This window comes from Limulus polyphemus, unplaced genomic scaffold, assembly GCF_000517525.1.
Source record: "Limulus polyphemus unplaced genomic scaffold, Limulus_polyphemus-2.1.2 Scaffold98, whole genome shotgun sequence".
NCBI lineage: Eukaryota > Metazoa > Arthropoda > Merostomata > Xiphosura > Limulidae > Limulus > Limulus polyphemus.
The window spans coordinates 93,582-101,305 of NW_013665708.1; the positions used below are offsets into that span (position 1 = coordinate 93,582).

At 34.2% G+C, this 7,724-nt stretch overlaps 1 long non-coding RNA gene across 1 annotated transcript in view; it reads right to left on the reverse strand.

The window, feature by feature from the left end:
• The window catches only part of LOC111088534, a 55,395-nt gene that overhangs the window by 13,881 nt on the left and 33,790 nt on the right, over positions 1-7,724 (reverse strand). Inside the window, exon 4 of the long non-coding RNA XR_002613023.1 lies at positions 4,998-5,083. This is a non-coding gene — a long non-coding RNA (uncharacterized LOC111088534). The remainder of the gene's footprint in view (positions 1-4,997; positions 5,084-7,724) is intronic.

Below are 7,724 nucleotides of genomic sequence, written 5' to 3' on the forward strand. Positions count from 1 at the left end.
TTATAACGCCCCCACGACTGAAAGGGCGAGCATGTTCGGTGTGACGGGGATTCGAACCCGCAGATTGCGAGTCGAGCTCCCTAACCACCTGGCCATGCCGGGCCCAGAGGATTTGACATCAAGGGGATTTCTGAAATTTGAATTAACTTGGAAATCAATTAAGATAGAAATCATTTTGGAATTCCTGGGTACAAGTTATTCAACAGTAATAGATTAGCAAAAAAGGATGATGGTGGTGATGGCTACTTACGTTAAGGAAGAGTTGCAACTAATCAAACTTGAGGCTATTTAAAATGTAGAATTCTTATGAAAATACTATCTCTTATTCAGACTCAGGGGGTTGATGGGATGGTTTATAGAGAACTTTTAACGTTTCCAATATTAACTTGGATTGTATGTATTTCTAGATTAGTACAGGATAGTTTACATCATCAACTGATTAGAATAGCAACTAGGAATTTTAGATTTGATATTAACTACTAATGAGTCTTGTTCAGGTTGAGTTGAAGCATTTGGGAGAAAGTTTGAAATTTGATGGTGAGTTGGTTGATTTGAATATTCATACAAAGCTAGACAAGGGCCATCTATGCTAGCCATTCCTAATTTTGAACTGACAGACTAGAGGGAAGGCAACTAGTAAAAAATAGCTCTTGAGCTAATCTAATCAAACAGTGAAATTTGACTTTCAGCGTTATAATACACATATGGCCCAAAATGCAGAGCATGATTTTGCAACAATGGATTGATATAATCTAATTCCAAGAATTTTTAAATGTGATTGGTCAAGTTATAAATAATCTATTACTTGTGAAACTTGGGTGTTTTTCAACCTTCAGGAATACCTATTTATGCAAGTTGATAATATAAATACCGACTAAACCACTGATGTATCCGTGATGTCCCAGCCAGCTTGATGGACCCTTGTATTGGACGACAAACCTCTTCGGCACTATATGTATAGCAGATGTAGTGTTGTTGACGTATTATTATACATTCTTTACTTTTACTCGCGGGCGTGGTGGTTAGGGCGTTCTACTTGCTATCTACGGCTCGCGTATTAGAATCTCCGTCACCGAACATACTCTCCCTTTCAGCCGTGGGAGCATCATATGGTAACGGTCAGACCCACTATTCATCAGTAAAAGACTAGCCCAGCAGTTGGCGGTAGGTGGTGTTGACTAGCTGCTTTCAATCTAGTTTATCACTGCAAAATTTGGGACAGCTAGCGCAGATAGTCCTCGAGTAGCATTGCGCGAAATTCAAAATAAGTCACGCCAAACTTTTACTCATAAGGTCTTAGAATTTAGACATGGAAGAAGAAAGACCAATTTAAAGAAATTGTTTTTTATTTTTCATGTTGTTTGCTTGCTGCCAACTAGTGCATCCTTAGGTTTTTATTCAGTATTTGTCACTTTCAGTTCATTTCACTCAGATAATTTTCAGATGTTCTACGTATGCCATTTGCAGGAATTTGTAGAGTGGCTAAGAACCGCCTTTGTTCAGGGATATGAATACATGCAAAAATAAGTAGGTAAAACGGCTATATGTCAAAAGGTTAGGATAAAAAGCAAAAAAAGACATTGTGAATGTGAAGACCATGTTTTAACTGTGAGTTCAACTCGACCGTGGCTGAGACCGGAGTAATTACGTTGCTTAAAAGACTGACCTTGACAGTAACATCAATCTCCAATTCAATTGGACAACTAGGTCGGCTGATGAGGATAGCTTAGACAGAAAACATTTATACACACTACATTTACACATATATATATATTGAGACAACAGTAAAGAATCGTTTGTCTCGAGTTGAATTTTAATATGGTATTTTGAAAAGCAGTATATTTTCAGGATTGACCGCTGTCACTGTAAAAGTGGTTGTTCTGCTTGGGTGAAAGTCATTGTGGAGAAGCTGGCTACGACATTAACAATGCGTTGTTTGATATATGGATAAGTAGTTTAGATTCTTGTTACGCTATAGAAACAAGTAGTGAGAGGATGGGTTTACATAACGTATATTCACAATAAGACAATTTAATACACAGTTAACGAGACAGATATGATTTTGTGTAACTTAAGGTGTGTGAATTAGACAGGTAAACTGTTGGTACGTTGGCTCTATACTGTAAATAGTAAAGACGAGAAATCTGGTCCAGCCACTCCTACACCAGTAGTGGCCAGGGAAAGCAATAACTAGAAGCTTGTGAACTCATCAGTCGTGGGGAAGTAAAGAATCCTGTAATCAAGAATGAGAAGTCCACCTGGACATTAGGGAAGACGTAGAAAAGAAAAGCCGACACTGTGTCAACAGCCAAAGTATTAAACAATACAGCAAGACTGCTGTGGCAAAACTTGTCAACCGCCAAAGTATTGAAGAATACAGCAAGACTCTTGTGGCAAAACTTGTCAACAGCCAAAGTATTGAACAATACAGCAAGACTGTTGTGGCAAAACTTGTGGAGGACCTACTAACATATGCCATTAAAACAATACACCAAGACTGTTGTGGCAAAACTTGTGGAGGAACTATTAACATATTCCGTTCAACTTAAAACTGCTTACAGACTATCTAATGGACAGAAACCAAACCTGATATATTCACAAAGAAGAGTAGTAGTAGGACAAAAAGAATGAGGGAAAAAAAACACACACGCACGTGAAGCTTTGTTGAGCTCGAGAGGAATTCGTCCCAGAGAAGCAAAATTTCCAAAAGGCTAAGCATATCCTTTGTTAGACACCATCAGAGGGCGAGAGATCTGTCGTGATTCTCAGAATCCTTCTCATCTACTTCAAGTGTAATTTTGACGTAACTTAGTTACATATATGTGTGAATACCTACGACAGGAGGATAAGGATATCTAGTCATTTGTGCAATATTTAAAGTCCGATGTGGTTTTTATTTTATTCTGTCCCGAGTGTTTAGTCATTTAATTTAATTTAACATTACGTTCAAGTCTAATTTAAACTATTAAACATTATGATGGCTATTGTAAGTAAACTGTAAGCTGGTAATTATGTGTATTTTAGGTTTGTGGTTTATTTATTTGTTTGAAACGTTTATGTCGTATTTTGATTTCTGAGTGTTCCTTTAAATATTAAATAAAAATCTAAAAATATCTTGTGAGTATGTTATTTTGTTCAAAGTTTAAAGTAGTATTTTAGTAAATAAACCTAAGAGGTTTTCTGTGAATTCACTTTATATCGATTTATACCACGTAAAGTGTAAATGATTATTGTATTTTTCGTTCTATTGTAACAACTATTAAAGATATATATATATATAATTTAGTTTTAGAGGATTTTCCTGTTTAAAGTTGTGATAATGTAGTTTAAAACTGGATTTAATGACCTGTTATTTTATTTAGTATTGGTTCAAAATGTTTTGATTCTGTCTGATCTGTGTGTAGAACTTATTTTTATTTATATTACTTTGTGTGTTAAAATTTGATTGATTATTGTGATATTATTCAGTTCTAAAGTGCACTTGATCAGTAATCTTCAGTTTGTACTTAATTTTTCCATTCAGTTTTTGATTGCATGTGTTATTTTATTTATTTGTTGCCCATTTAATTTGCAATGATAGTTCCTTCTTTTGAAATAGATATAATACAGTTTGATTTTGAAACTATGTTTCAAAATGGACAGTACTTTCGTCTCGAATATTTTCAGTTCATTTTCTGTTGGATTAAATTACTTTTATCCACCAAGAGTTCACAAGAGAGCTTCTGTCTCGTAAGTTCATAAAGTGAGTTTGCGTTTGAATCTTCTGACATCTTCTCCAATTTATTTTACTCAAAGTCACAGACATTTCATCTACACTTCGATCATTTGATCCTCTTGTAATTAACAAAAATCTGCCTATTTGTATTCAAGTTTCTTGAACCTTAATACCATATTGTGTACTGTAAAACAAAATATTCCTTTAGAAATTTTACTCGATAAATAAATCTTTCAAATAATGTGCATGGTTTTGAAAAGTATTGCATTTAACTTTGTTAACGTTTCATCTAAGGACACAAAAAATTATATTATATATATATATATATATATTGACTGTCTTCCAATGTTTAAGCGTAAATAAATATGAGCGTAAACTTGGCTTAAATAAATCCTAGAGGAGCCAAGAGTATAAACTGTCACACGAATGATCTCCTTTGGCTTGTTGATCGAAACTGGATTTTCACAGTATTACCTGTAGTATTTCGTGCTCTAGTGATTATATAGCCATAGTTGAGAGTTTAGTTAAATGTGTATCGCTATACCTTAATGGTTGAGTTTGGGAATTTATTATAACAGTATTCCCAATCTAATGTAGAAATATCTGAATAAAATATGTGTTTAAAGTTGAAAGTTGGTGATGAAGAGTGCTGTTGAAAAGTTCGGTTGGGTATTAATTTCGTTGATAAAGTTTATTACACTTAATATGATTCATGTTTTGAAGTAAAATGCATGGTCAATAAGTGAGGAGGCTTGGAAGATTTTAGTGTTGTAAGTCTGCAAACTTACTTACTACTGTTCCACTGGGGGACTTGTGTAAGAAGATATAATGAAATTACCATTGAACTAATTGGCAGGCATATATTTCAAGCTAAGCCTTTTCTTAGTTGTTTGAAATAGAAACTCACGTTGTAGTTATGAGTATAGAAATTAGCTGTTCTGATAATCAACAGAGACCAAACTTAGATAGCGTATCCGGTGTCTCCATATTAAATAATACAAGTTTAATACTTGGTTATTAAATGTTACCTCTAATGTGTAGTTTAGAAAAAGAAAATGTATTATCTAGTAAAGCAGTAATCATTTTATTGTTGTGACTGTTTTGAAAGTTGTCCGATAAGATGTTGTAGAACTTAAAGTTTTGAAGAACGATTTTTTTTATCTATGTGACCATCCTACAATTGTTTAAACGTGCTCGCATGCAGTTTTGTAAATAGTTTTATGTTGGTACGTGACCGTCATTATGGGCTTGAGGCTACAAGCTACTGGTTGATGTGAAATACCTTTTACTCGTGGATTAGACCCGGGCGTTGCTAGTGGTAAGACAGGGGCGTAGCCAGGGAGGAGAAGGGGCGACCACCTTGATATTCTATTAAGTATAAAAGGTCCATTATAAACACTTGACTTTCACGTAAATCACTTAAATTCTTTGTGTAGGAGAAAAAGTATACTTTTTTTTTAAAAGGCCGCCACACACACACTGTAATTCTACCTACTCCCCTGTAAGGGTCTTTGACCTGACAGTTTGCTCAAATTGAAAATACCAAAAAATGAAAAATTTTGGAAGAATAAAATAAAAATTCAGAGTTTCACAACAGGTTAAATATGTTAATCTATGCACACACAAAATTGTTGTCAATACACAATGTTTCTACTAAATTCAAACTGCAACATATAAAAATATACTTTAATATTAATTATTTTTACAAAGCTATATCTTACTTTCCAGTCACTTTCATGATAGAACAATCAATTTAAACATAATCTAATTTACTGAGTCATAATATAACTTATTTTTAACATGCATTGATTCGTTGTTGTTAACTGAGGGGATGGCGACACTTCAGCTTTAGCGAAAACAAGTGCTATTTTTAATTATTTAAGACGAGGATTGTGGATGCTATTTGATTGAATGATTTTGTTTGCTTGTTTGATTTGAATTTCGCACAAAGCTACACGAGGGCTATCTGCACTAGCCGTCCCTAATTTAGCAGTGTAAGACTAGAGGGAAGGAAGCTAGTCATCACCACCCACCGCCAACTCTTGGGTTACTCTTTTACCAACGAATAGTGGGATTGACCGTCACATTATAACGCCCCCACGGCTGAAAGGGCGAGCATGTTTGGTGTGACGGGGATTTGAACCCGCGACCCTCAGATTGCGATTCGAGTGCCTTAACCACCTGGCCATGCCGGGCCCGATATCGGACATAATCATTTTAGCCCACCGATTTGATAAACAAAGGTGGTTTATAGTAAAACTACATCATTATGAGCATCTTTTGGTAAGAATACAATGTAATGTTGATGATTGGCTTATCATTATAAAAATTTAAAAGGACGTAACATTCGGCTTGCAACTTGGCATATTAATTTTTCTCGCTATTTCAGATGAGTTCAATAAAGAAAAAAATATCCGTTAATTTATCAAAAACAAGTGTACAGAAAATTGTAATTCACATTAAGTTATGAATTACCAGTATTTAGAAATATTTCCTTGTCATAAAAAGACAAATGTCTCGCGAAGTAATCGCTAAGTATCAGTATCATCGTGTTATTAAGCCTCGCCCAACCGGATGGCCACTTAATGGTTCGACGTGCAAGTTGCAAGTAAACTTTACTCGCCTAGGAAAAACCTCTGATAGGGCAAAGCAAAATGCTGAAACGAAACAAGAGTTTTATATATATGTATTTATTTAGTTAATCTAATTATTATATCAAAAAGGTAAGTACATCTGAGTAAGTACAAATACCAAGTCGTAATCTTGTCATAACCACATCTTGATGTCTGTTGTTTAGAACAATATAATTTTTCGGTAATGGCGAACATAAAAGCAACTTTTATGTATGTCGTCCCACCTGTGAATTGACCAGTTCTCTGACAAAGAAGACGTTATATTTTTATAGAGCAGACTTGATACATAATTCCTTCATCAGTAAGCGTAAATTAATTATAGAAAACAATATTCTCACAGCAAACCAGAGTGGTTACAGCGCCTGTGTGAGTTATACAACGAAACAACATTAAGAGTCTGAAAAGCTAACAACGTGATAAAATGACTTCGGAGCATTAACTCACCAGAAAGATAATGTTAAGAAAAGATTTACAAATTCGGCAACAAAACCACCAGAGGGATCTGAAAGACGATAACACAAAAGTGTATTGAATTTTCAGGCACAAGTAGAACAAGCACTGTGCCCATCGGTATAAATTCTCAAGAAGTATTGAAATTTCTGAAATGTAATCATGAATCATAACTGTTTTGTAAAATAACCCTATTTCTAGGACGTTCTGTAACTTTAAAATCGACAATAACATTGCAAAGAGGAGACCCCTCCCCCCAGTACAATGCAGGATTCTAATTGGGAGAAGAATAGGCTTTAAAAAAAAGATGAGCGAACCTGACAGCACTCACTAGTATAATAGGATATGAAGAATCTTGCTCCTTATAGTGATAAAAGAGGGTGTTTGTTTCCTTATGTAATATTTGGTATATCAATATTTTCATTATATGTAATAACCATATACTAAAATTTCAATGCAGAAAAGGAAACATTCCCTAGTATCAACCTAGGTTTGAAGTAAGTCTAAATTTTTTTGAAAAGTATCGCATGTGAAACAAAGATCACATCACTGTCTCTAAAATAAATATCTTCTACAAAAATAACACCATTATCACTTTGGAAACACTGTATGAAATAACAATTTATAACATGAATAAATTGTGAACCAGCTTGTAACTCTAAGAAACTTCACTTGTAAAAACTATATATATATATATAAAGAAGAGTGGGTATTTTGGATTTTGAAAACTGATGTAAGCTCGTGCAAATAATTATACGGCCATCACAAAATTTTATCTCTGTGCCAAAGACTATAAATATTTTGGAGTAACCCATCAACCTAAATATGATTAAAAGTACACTCAATATCTAAAAAAAGTAAAGAAAAAACGTTTCAAAAAATGAAGTAAAAGTAGAGATGGCTGACATCAATCCTTCAAAAACAAT